Here is a 10,518-nt window from a genome sequence, read left to right as displayed (position 1 = left end):
CAAAAAAGCAAAATGGCTGTCTGGGGAGGCCTTACAAATAGCTGTGAAAAGAAGAGAAGCAAAAAGCAAAGGAGAAAAGGAAAGATATAAGCATCTGAATGCAGAGTTCCAAAGAATAGCAAGGAGAGATAAGAAAGCCTTCCTCAGCGATCAATGCAAAGAAATAGAAGAAAACAACAGAATGGGAAAGACTACAGATCTCTTCAAGAAAATCAGAGCTACCAAGGGAACATTTCATGCAAAGATGGGCTCAATAAAGGACAGAAATGGTATGGACCTAACAGAAGCAGAAGATATTAAGAAGAGGTGGCAAGAATACACAGAAGAACTGTACAAAAAAGAGCTTCATGACCCAGATAATCGTAATGGTGTGATCACTGACCTAGAGCCAGACATCCTGGAATGTGAAGTCAAGTGGGCCTTAGAAAGCATCACTATGAACAAAGCTAATGGAGGTGATGGAATTCCAATCGAACTATTTCAAATCCTGAAAGGTGATGCTGTGAAAGTGCTACACTCAATATGCCAGCAAATTTGGAAAACTCAGCAGTGGCCACAGGACTGGAAAAGGTCAGTTTTCATTCCAATCCCAAAGAAAGGCAATGCCAAAGAATGCTCAAACTACCGCACAATTCCAGTCATCTCACACGCTAGTAAACTAATGCTCAAAATTCTCCAAGCCAGACTTTAACAGTATGTGAACCATGAACTTCCAAATGTTCAAGCTGGATTTAGAAAAGGCAGAGGAACCAGAGATCAAATTGCCAACATCTGCTGGATCATCAAAAAAGCAAGAGAGTTCCAGAAAAACATCTATTTCTGCTTTATTGACTATGCCAAAGCCTTTGTGGATCACAAAGGATCCTGTGTGGATCACAATAAACTGTGGAAAATTCTGAAAGAGATGGGAATACCAGAACACCTGACCTGCCTCTTGAGAAACCTATATGCAGGTCAGGAAGCAACAGTTAGAACTGGACATGGAACAACAGACTGGTTCCAATAGGAAAAGGAGTACATCAAGGCTGTATATTGTCACCCTGCTTATTTAACTTATATGCAGAGTACATCATGAGAAATGCTGGACTGGAAGAAGCACAAGCTGGAATCAAGATTGCTGGGAGAAATATCAATAACCTCATATACGCAGATGGCACCACCCTTATGGCAGAAAGTGAAGAGGAACTAAAGAGCCTCTTGATGAAAGTGAAAGAGGAGAGTGAAAAAGTTGGCTTAAAGCTCAACATTCAGAAAACGAAGATCATGGCATCTGGTCCCATCACTTCATGGGAAATAGATGGGGAAACATTGGAAACAGTGTCAAACTTTATTTTTTTGGGCTCCAAAATCACTGCAGATGGTGATTGCAGCCATGAAATTAAAAGACGCTTACTTCTTGGAAGGAAAGTTATGACCAACCTAGATAGCATATTCAAAAGCAGAGACATTACTTTGCCAACAAAGGTCTGTCTAGTCAAGGCTATGGTTTTTCCAGTGGTCACGTATGGATGTGAGAGTTGGACTGTGAAGAAAGCTGAGCACCAAAGAATTGATGCTTTTGAACTGTGGTGTTGGAGAAGACTCTTGAGAGTCCCTTGGACTGCAAGGAGATCCAACTAGTCCATTCTAAAGATCAGTCCTGGGTGTTCTTTGGAAGGAATGATGCTGAAGCTGAAACTCCAGTACTTTGGCCACCTCATGGGAAATGTTAACTCATTGGAAAAGATTCTGATGCTGGGAGGGATTGGGGACAGGAGGAGAAGGGGACGACAGAGGATGAGATGGCTGGATGGCATCACTGACTCGATGGACGTGAGTTTGAGTGAACTCCGGGAGTTGGTGATAGACAGGGAGGTCTGGCGTGCTGCAATTCATGGGGTTGCAAAGAGTTGGACACGACTGAGTGACTGAACTGAACTGAACTGAAAGTAAATCCTTAAATGTTCATGCAAGGGGCCATACATTTTTTAAAAGTTGTTTTTCTATCTACATGTTTCTACCTTGCAATTAGTGCTTCTTAAATTTTGCCATGTGTCTGAAGAACCTGGTGTAAAATGAGTAATTTTCTGGCCTAACTCTCAGAGATTGATTTTATAAAAACTTTTTATTGTAATATAGTTGATTTACAGTGTTGTGTTAGTTTATGCTCTACAGCAAAGTCTGATTGTGGATATCCATGGTGATGCCCAGACCTTTACGTGGACCACACTTTGAAAGAGCTGCTTTGAGCAGATGTCTGGGGTGTACATTGATAAAAGGCTTGCCCTATTTCTCAGTGGTCTTCAGGAAAGAGACATCTACACGTAGTTTGGGTGGTGTCAGTTTAGAAGGAGAGAGAAAAGCAAGTGGAATGGGTGCAAAGGGAAGAAAAGGGAAGGGGAAAGGGATCTGATGTGGCTTGTGGAGTCCTTGAGCTCTCCACCACCAGGAAGTTCCTGAGGTGGACAGTGGCTGTTTTTTGCTGGTTTTGTTGTTTACTTGCATGTTGGCTGAAAGTGAGAACATTTTTTTCTTACATGAATTAATACACTTTAAAATAGCTCCTTGGTTAAAGACAGCACACAGTGGATGCTGCAGATGGTTTAGAGATGAACAACAGGAGTCTGGAGACATAGCGGGGGTCTATGTGATGTGGCAGAAGGTGGAACAAAGAGCAAGGTTTACAGTCTTGGACACATTCTTTAGAAAACTAGTTTGAATGCTTGCAGTTCAGAAAATTTGGGCTGGTGGTAGTGGTGGGAGCCAAAAAAATTAACCAGAAACTAAAACCAAACAAATAGACCCCTCCTCCTGCAGTAAACTTTGTGGAAATAGGATGCACAATGTAGTTTTGTAAAGATGGTGGTTGAACGTGTTGACATCCACACCCTCCTGAAACCCCATTAAGAAAACTAAATGAAAAATTAAAAGACATAAACTCAGGACAGTGAAAATAAGCTGATGATAACACTTTGGAAGCTTGAAATCAGATGAAAGAATTGTGACTTGGAGCAGAGCTGAGGAAAGCAAATCCTAAGCCACATTGCAGGGAGCTGAGCAGTGCCCTCATGTGGCAGAAAAGCTTAGGAAAGATTCAGATAACTTCTGAAAGTGTATGGGGATGCTAACGGGGCAAAGAACAGGAAAACTGGCTTAAGTCTTTAAAAAAAACTTAGATTCTGGGTCACTTCCCCACCTTTCTCTCCTCAGTAGCAGTGTAGCAGAATTTTGGGTGTCAGGGAACCACACTGAATGTTAAGTCCTTCCTGCTCTGATCAAAACCTACTCATCTCTTGAGGATGCTGCTTCCCCAGCACCATCCCTCACATCACAATTCTGGGTCCTCTTTCTCTGTGAAAGTTTCAGGCCATTCTTCACCTCTCACTTTGCCCCCAAACCTCCATCTTTGTATCCTGTCATCAGGCTGGAACCTCTGGGTCACATGCCCTTTGTTCCTTGAAGATGTTAGCTCATCACCTGCTGTCACTCTGCTCAACATTAATCTTGTCTTAATTCTTGGTGTTTTCAGTGGATGAGCCTTCCAACAGCTCACCTCTCATTTTCTTTCTTACCTTTTCATTTTACCTGAACCACTCCTTGATCATATCCTAGACCTCATGATACAAAACTTCACCCCTCTGTAACCTCAGCACTTTAAATATCTTGCTCTATGACCTGTCTTTCTAATTTCTTCCTTTTAGAATCCTGATGCTAACAGTCCTTCAGCTCCACTGTTCCCCCCTTTCACTGCTCTTCACTTCCTTCATGCCTGTTCTTTCTTTATCCCACTTAAAGTCCATGGTCAGTTATTAGAACAGTTCCTCTACATTCTCCTTTAATGGCCTTGCCCTTTTCTGGCTTTGGTGTATACTCAGTTGGCAGGACCCTATCTCTGACTAAATGTAGTTCTTTGCCTTCTTTGTGCCTGCGTCCATGCTACCAAAAGTGGTCAGGGAAAAGCACATTGTCATGTGGAATTATCCTGCTTGAGGTTCATGATAAGTAACTTCAAGTAGGCCCTTAATGCCTCCTACATCATACCGTATCTCCAGGGTTCCCTTCATTTTCCTGGTCTGCTGCTCTGTACCCCTTCTCACAAACCTCCCAGTCCCTCCTGCCCGGTCATCACCAGCCTCAGCTGATAGATTCTGCTCTCCGCTGGGATAACTGAGCTCCAGGGAGTGGCTGTGCCTTCGGCCCTGGTACCAGAGTGAGGAGACACAGGTGGGGCCCTCCCTTATCTCTTCCCCTTTTCAACTTGCAACATCTGACCTTCTCCCACCCACTTCTCATCTCATGTCCTAAGGCAGCTCTGTCACGTTCAGCAACCCGCTTCTACTTCCTAATTCCTGGTCAGTGTGCGGTTGTAGACAACAGAATCTTTTTGGGGTTTTTTTTTTTTTTTGGCCACACCATATGGCTTATAGGATCTTACTTCCCCAACCAGGAATTGAACCTGGGCCCACAGCAGTGAAAGTGCAAAGTCCTGTCCACAGGACCATCAGTGAATTCCCCAGAATCTATTTTAACATGTTTAAGCAGAAAGGGATTTGCTACAAACCACTAGGTAGCTTACAAAATTCCCCAAAAGGAACCAAGCTGGGCTCTCACATATGCAGATGCCCAGAAGAGGGACCAAGGACAGTACCAAGAGGCCCCAGTGGAAACCCAGCAGCTGCTGGTGCCTGCTGCTGGACTGGCACCCTCACCACACCGAAGAGAGGGGCTAGACCTCCAGGAGGCTTGCTACATGCGCTGAGAAAAACCAGGTGCATCCACATCCGTTTGAGAAGGATCCTGACTATAGGGTCTCATGACCTTTATTTCCATCTTCCAAGAAGTTGTAGCCACTCAACTGTATTGGCTGTATGTGTACATCTAAGGAGCAAGGACTCCAAGGAAATAATTTTTGGATTCATTCTCAGAAAGTGAGATTTATAATGTGGAGGAGTCCTGAAAAGGAGAAAGGATTTCAAAATATTTTGGGCAGCTATAAAATATCAAATACTCTTTACAGGCATAGAAAATGACTGAAATCTCTGATGAATGTGCTATATTCATAGATAGGGAAGGTGAATATCCAGATTTTAGTTTTTACCAAATGAATTTATATGTTAAAAGCAATTTCAATCAAAGTTACTAGAGGAGGGGGTTGTGTGTGTGTTGTGCATGTGCACACATCTGCAGCCTTACAGATTAATTCTAGAATTTATACAGAAGAGCAAAGGACAAAGAATAGCCAAGCCATTTTTGAAGAAGATGGGAGATTTTTTGATATAAGATATATATTAAATATATTGATAATCAAAAACACAAAAGCAAAAACAAAACCGCACCCCACAACCTAAGATACACTGTAATATGGTTTATATGAGTTAAAACAACAATAGAGTGTTTAGAAATAGATACATTTTATAAAGTAATGAAGTAGTGAATGTCACCCAGTTGTGTCTGACTCTTTGTGACTCCGTGGACTCTACAGTCCATGGAATTCTCCAGGCCAGAATACTGGAGTGCGTAGCCTTTCCCTTCTCCAGTGGATCTTCCTGACCAAGGAATCGAACCGGGATCTCCTGCATTGCAGGTGGATTCTTTACCAACTGAGCCATGAGGGAAGCCCTAGTTATACACATTTATACAAAGTGCAGAATTATAGAGAAATTACTTTTAGAGCAATCAGCATCAGTGGTGCAGCCTGAGAAAATATACTGTTCCTCTCTCCTTCCTCTGTTCTCCTCTTACTAATCCTACTTCTCTTATTCTGTCCTATATTCCAGGAACCCAGTCCCAAATGTTGACCTCTCATGGTCCAGCACTCCCAACCATTGCTCTACTTGTTTTCTGAAAACAATAGTGGGCTTTGTTTCCAGAAATATCTTGAATTAATGATTCTCAAAGTACTTTACGAAATGTGGTCTTTTAAAACCCCTGGATCAGTACAAATAGCTATTTCATGGCTGTCCAGAAAGAAGTCATATGATTTGCTTTAACCTAAGGATCATATTGTTTTATTTTAAGATTTGCTTATTTATTCTTAGCTGTGCTGGGTCTTTGTTGCTCTGTTCAGACTTTTGTCTCGTTACAGCAAGCCAGGGTTACTCTTCATTGCAGTGCGTGGGTTCATTGCATTGCGGCAACCTCATTGGGGTGGAGCAGGGGCTATAGGCTCTCAGACTTAAGTAGCTGCAGCTCGCAGGCTCTAGAGTACTGGCTCTGTAACTGTGACGTGTGGGCTTGGTTGCCATGCGGCATGTAGGATCTTCCCAGAGCAGGGATCAAACCTATGTCTCCTTCATTAGCAGGTGGATTTTTAACCACTGCGCCATCAGGGAAGCCCCAAAGTCATATTGTGTTAAAAGCTAAATAATATATAAAAAAATGTATTGCTTAAAGAAAACATTTTGATACTTTTATTATATGAAGCCCAATTATAAGATGGGCTCTTGTATTTCTCATAAATAATTCAGTGATGATTGTTATTTCTACCAGTCTCCTCACTAGTTACAATAGATTTGTGCTGTTAAAGGAAATTTCAGTTGGTCACAATTTTCATCTTACACCTTTGCCACCTTCTCAGTTCAGTTCAGTCACTCAGTCATGTCCAACTCTTTGCAACCCCGTGGACGGCCAGGCTTCCCTGTCCATCACCAGCTCCTGGAGATTGCTCAAATTCATGTCTGTTGAGTTGGTGATACCATCCAACCATCTCATCTTCTGTTGTTGCCTTCTCCTCCTGCCTTCAATCTTTCCCAGCATCAGGGTCTTTTCCAGTGAGTCAGTTCTTCCCATCAGGTGGCCAAAGTATTGGAATTTCAGCTTCAGCATCAGTCCTTCCAATGAATATTCAGGACTGATGTCCCTTAGGATTGACTGGTTTGATCTCCTTGCAGTCCAGGGGACTCTAAAAGTCTTCTCCAACACCACAGTTCAAAAGCATCAATTCATTGATGCTCAGCTTTCTTTATAGTCCAACTCTCATATCCATACATAACTACTGGAAAAATCATAGCTCTGACTAGATGGACCTTTGATGAAAAAATAATGTCACTAGTTTTTAATGTGCTGTCTAGGTTGGTCATAGCTTTTCTTCCAAGGAGCAAGTGTCTTTTGATTTCATGGCTGAAGTCACCTTCTGCAGTGATTTTGGAGCCCCCCAAAATAAAGTCTGTCACTGTTTCCATTGTTTCCCCATCTATTTGCCATGAAGTGATGGGACCGGATGCCGTGATCTTAGTTTTTGGAATGTTGAGTTTTAAGTCAGCTTTTTCACTCTCCTCTTTCACTTTCATCAAGAGGCTCTTCAGTTCTTAGCTTTCTGCCATAAGGGTAGTGTCATCTGCATATCTGAGGCTACTGATATTTCTCCTGGCAATCTTGATTCCTTTCCCAGTTTTGAACCAGTCTATGGTCACCTCATGCGAAGAGTTGACTCATTGGAAAAGACTCTGATTCTGGGAGGGATTGGGGGCTGGAGGAGAAGGGGACGACAGAGGATGAGATGGCTGGATGGCATCACCAACTCAATGGACGTGAGTTTGAGTGAACTCTTGGAGTTGGTGATGGACAGGGAGACCTGGCGTGCTGTGATTCATGGGTTCGCAAAGAGTCGGACACCACTGAGTGACTGAACTGTATTGATTCTTCCATGTCTGGTTCTAACTGTTGCTTCTTGACCTGCATACAGATTTCTCATGAGGCAGGTCAGATGGTCTGGTATTCCCATCTCTATAAAAATTTTCCAAAGTTTGTTGTGATCCACACAGTCAACGGCTTTGGCATAGTCAGTAAAGTAGAAGTAGATGTTTTTCTGGAATTATCTTGCTTTTTCTGTCATCCATTGGCAATTTGATCTCTGGTTCCCCTGCCTTTTCTAAATCTAGTTTGAACATCTGGAAGCTCTTGGTTCACGTGCAGTTGAAGCCTAGCTTGGAGAATTTTGAGCATTACTTTGTTAGCATGTGAGATGAGTGCAGTTGTGTGGTAGTTTGCACATTCTTTGCATTGCCTTTCTTTGGGGTTGGAATGAAAACACCTTTTTCAGTCCTGTGGCCACTGCTGAGTTTTCCAAAGTTGCTGGCATATTGAGTGCAGCAGTTTCACAGCATCGTCTTTTAGGATTTGAAATAGCTCAGCTGGAATTCCATCACCTCCACTAGCTTTGTTCATGATGATGCTTCCTAAGGCCCGCTTGGCTTCACATTCCAGGAGGTCTGGCTCTAGGTGAGTAATCACACCATTGTGGTCATTTAGGTCTTGAAGATCTTTTTTGTATAGTTCTTCTGTGTATCTTGCCACCTCTTCTTAATATCTTCTGCTTCTGTTAGGACCATTTCTGCCCTTTATTGTGCCCATCTTTGCATAAAATGTTCCTTTGGTATCTCTGCTTTTCTTGAAGAGATCTCTAGTCTTTCCCATTCTATTGTTTTCCTCTATTTCTTTGAATTGATCACTCAGCAAGGCTTTCTTATCTCTCCTGCTATTTTTTGGAACTCTGCATTCAGATGGGTATATCTTTCCTTTTCTCCTTTGCCTTTAGCTTCTGTTCTTTTCTTAGCTATTTGTAAGATCTCCTCAGACAACCATTTTGCCTTTTTCCATTTCTTTTTCTTGGGGATGGTCTTGATCCTATACAAATGGTCTTGCCTCCTATACAGTGTCACGAACCTCCTTCCATAGTTCTTCAGGCACTCTATCAGATCAAATCCCTTAAATCTATTTGTCCCTTTTACTGTATAATCATAAGGGATTTGATTTAGGTCATACCTGAATGGTTTAGTGGTTTTCCCTTTCTTCAAGAACACCTTTAAGTTTTTCTTTTCCACTGCAGGGGGCCCAGGTGTTTTTTGTTTTTTTTGAAAAACACCTTCTCAAGAGCACCTTTAATTTTTTTTGGCTGTAACACTTGGCTTGTGGGATCTTAGTTCCCCAGCCAGGGCTTGGTCCTGGGCCCCTTGCAGTGGGAGCTGGGATTCCTAACCCCTGGACCATCAGGGCACTCCTCTTGAATTTTAATAATGATAAACATATCTACTTTGCTGGTGCTATTTGCCACGTAATATTTAAGCACAATGCACTGAAAGCAAGATTTCTCTATGTCAGGTTTGTATAAAAAGAAACTCCAGAAATGGTAAGTGACCTTGCTTAAGGACATAGCGACTAGAGACAGAACTGAAGTATTTCTTTTTTTTTAGATTTGAGTTCTTTATTTTTTTAATTAATTTATTTACATTGGAAGATAATTACTTTACAGTACTGTGGTAGTTTTTGCCATACATCGACATGAATCAGCCACGGGTGCACATGTGTCCCCCCACCGTGGACCCCCCTCCCACCTTCCTTCTCACCCCCTCCCTCAGGGTTGTCCCAGAGCAAAGGCTTTGAGTGTCCTGCTGCATGCGTCAAACTTGCACTGGTTATCCATTTTACATATGTTAATATACATGTTTCAGTGCTCTTCTCTCAAATCATCTCACCCCTGCCTTCTCCCACATAGTCTGTTCTTTACATCTGTGTCTCTTTTTCTCTCTTGCATATAGGGTCGTCATTACCGTCTTTCTAAATTCCATGTATATGCATTAATATGCTATATTGGTGTTTCCCTTTCTGACTTACTTCACTCTGTATAATAGGCTCCAGTTTCATCCACCTCATTAGAACTGACTCAAATGCATTCCTTATTACAGCTGAGTAATATTCCATTGTGTATATGTACCACAGCTTCCTTATGCGTTCATCTGCCGATGGACCAGGTTGCTTCCAGGTCCTGGCTATTGTAAACGCTGCTGCAATGAACACTGGGGTACATGTGTCTCTTTCAGTTCTGGTTTCCTTGGTAGAACTGAAGTATTTCAATGCCCACTTTCAGCTCTAAGTTTTACTTTCTAAGAAAAACAGTCTCCATTATAGGAGGCATTTTCAGTGTATCAAAAATTACTTATATGGGATAGATAAATTTTTTTCTTGCCCTTGTTTTGCATGCAGTCTTAACAGCTTAGTTGTAATCTTTTCTTCAGTGACTACTAGCAAATTGGTTAACTATGGAAGGAGTGACAGTCATTAGATTGTATCAATAAAAGTGCAAATTATGAGTCTCAGATGTATAGGCAGCAAAACCATCTAGCCAGATTGTATCTATTCCTGAGAAGGAGGATCTTTTTATAGCACTGTTGTGCTGGGAACAGGGCAATTTTCTTGTACCTTCTCAGCACTCTCATTTCTACAAACAAGATGCCTAATTATTGTATAATTATAAGTAATTAAGAAGAGGTATCTATATTATTTCCACTTTGAGTCTCTTGACCATATAAAGTGGCCTTTAAATTTCTTACGTTTCTTTTTTTCTAATTAGAAATACATGCTTTGGAGCAAAAATCTTGCCTGGAAGTACCTAGGCCTGAATTTCACCACTTTTAACACTTTGGTGACCACACAAACACACAAAGTGAATGTGCATGCATCCGTGAATTATAACTGCACGCACTCTGTCATAAGCTTTATCTAGTTAGCAGAACACCATGGACCTGTCCTAGTCGGCAAATC

This window comes from Bison bison, unplaced genomic scaffold (assembly GCF_000754665.1).
Source record: "Bison bison bison isolate TAMUID 2011002044 unplaced genomic scaffold, Bison_UMD1.0 scf7180017864043, whole genome shotgun sequence".
In the NCBI taxonomy this organism is placed as follows: Eukaryota; Metazoa; Chordata; class Mammalia; order Artiodactyla; family Bovidae; genus Bison; species Bison bison.
Note: the sequence above shows the minus strand (reverse complement) of the source record.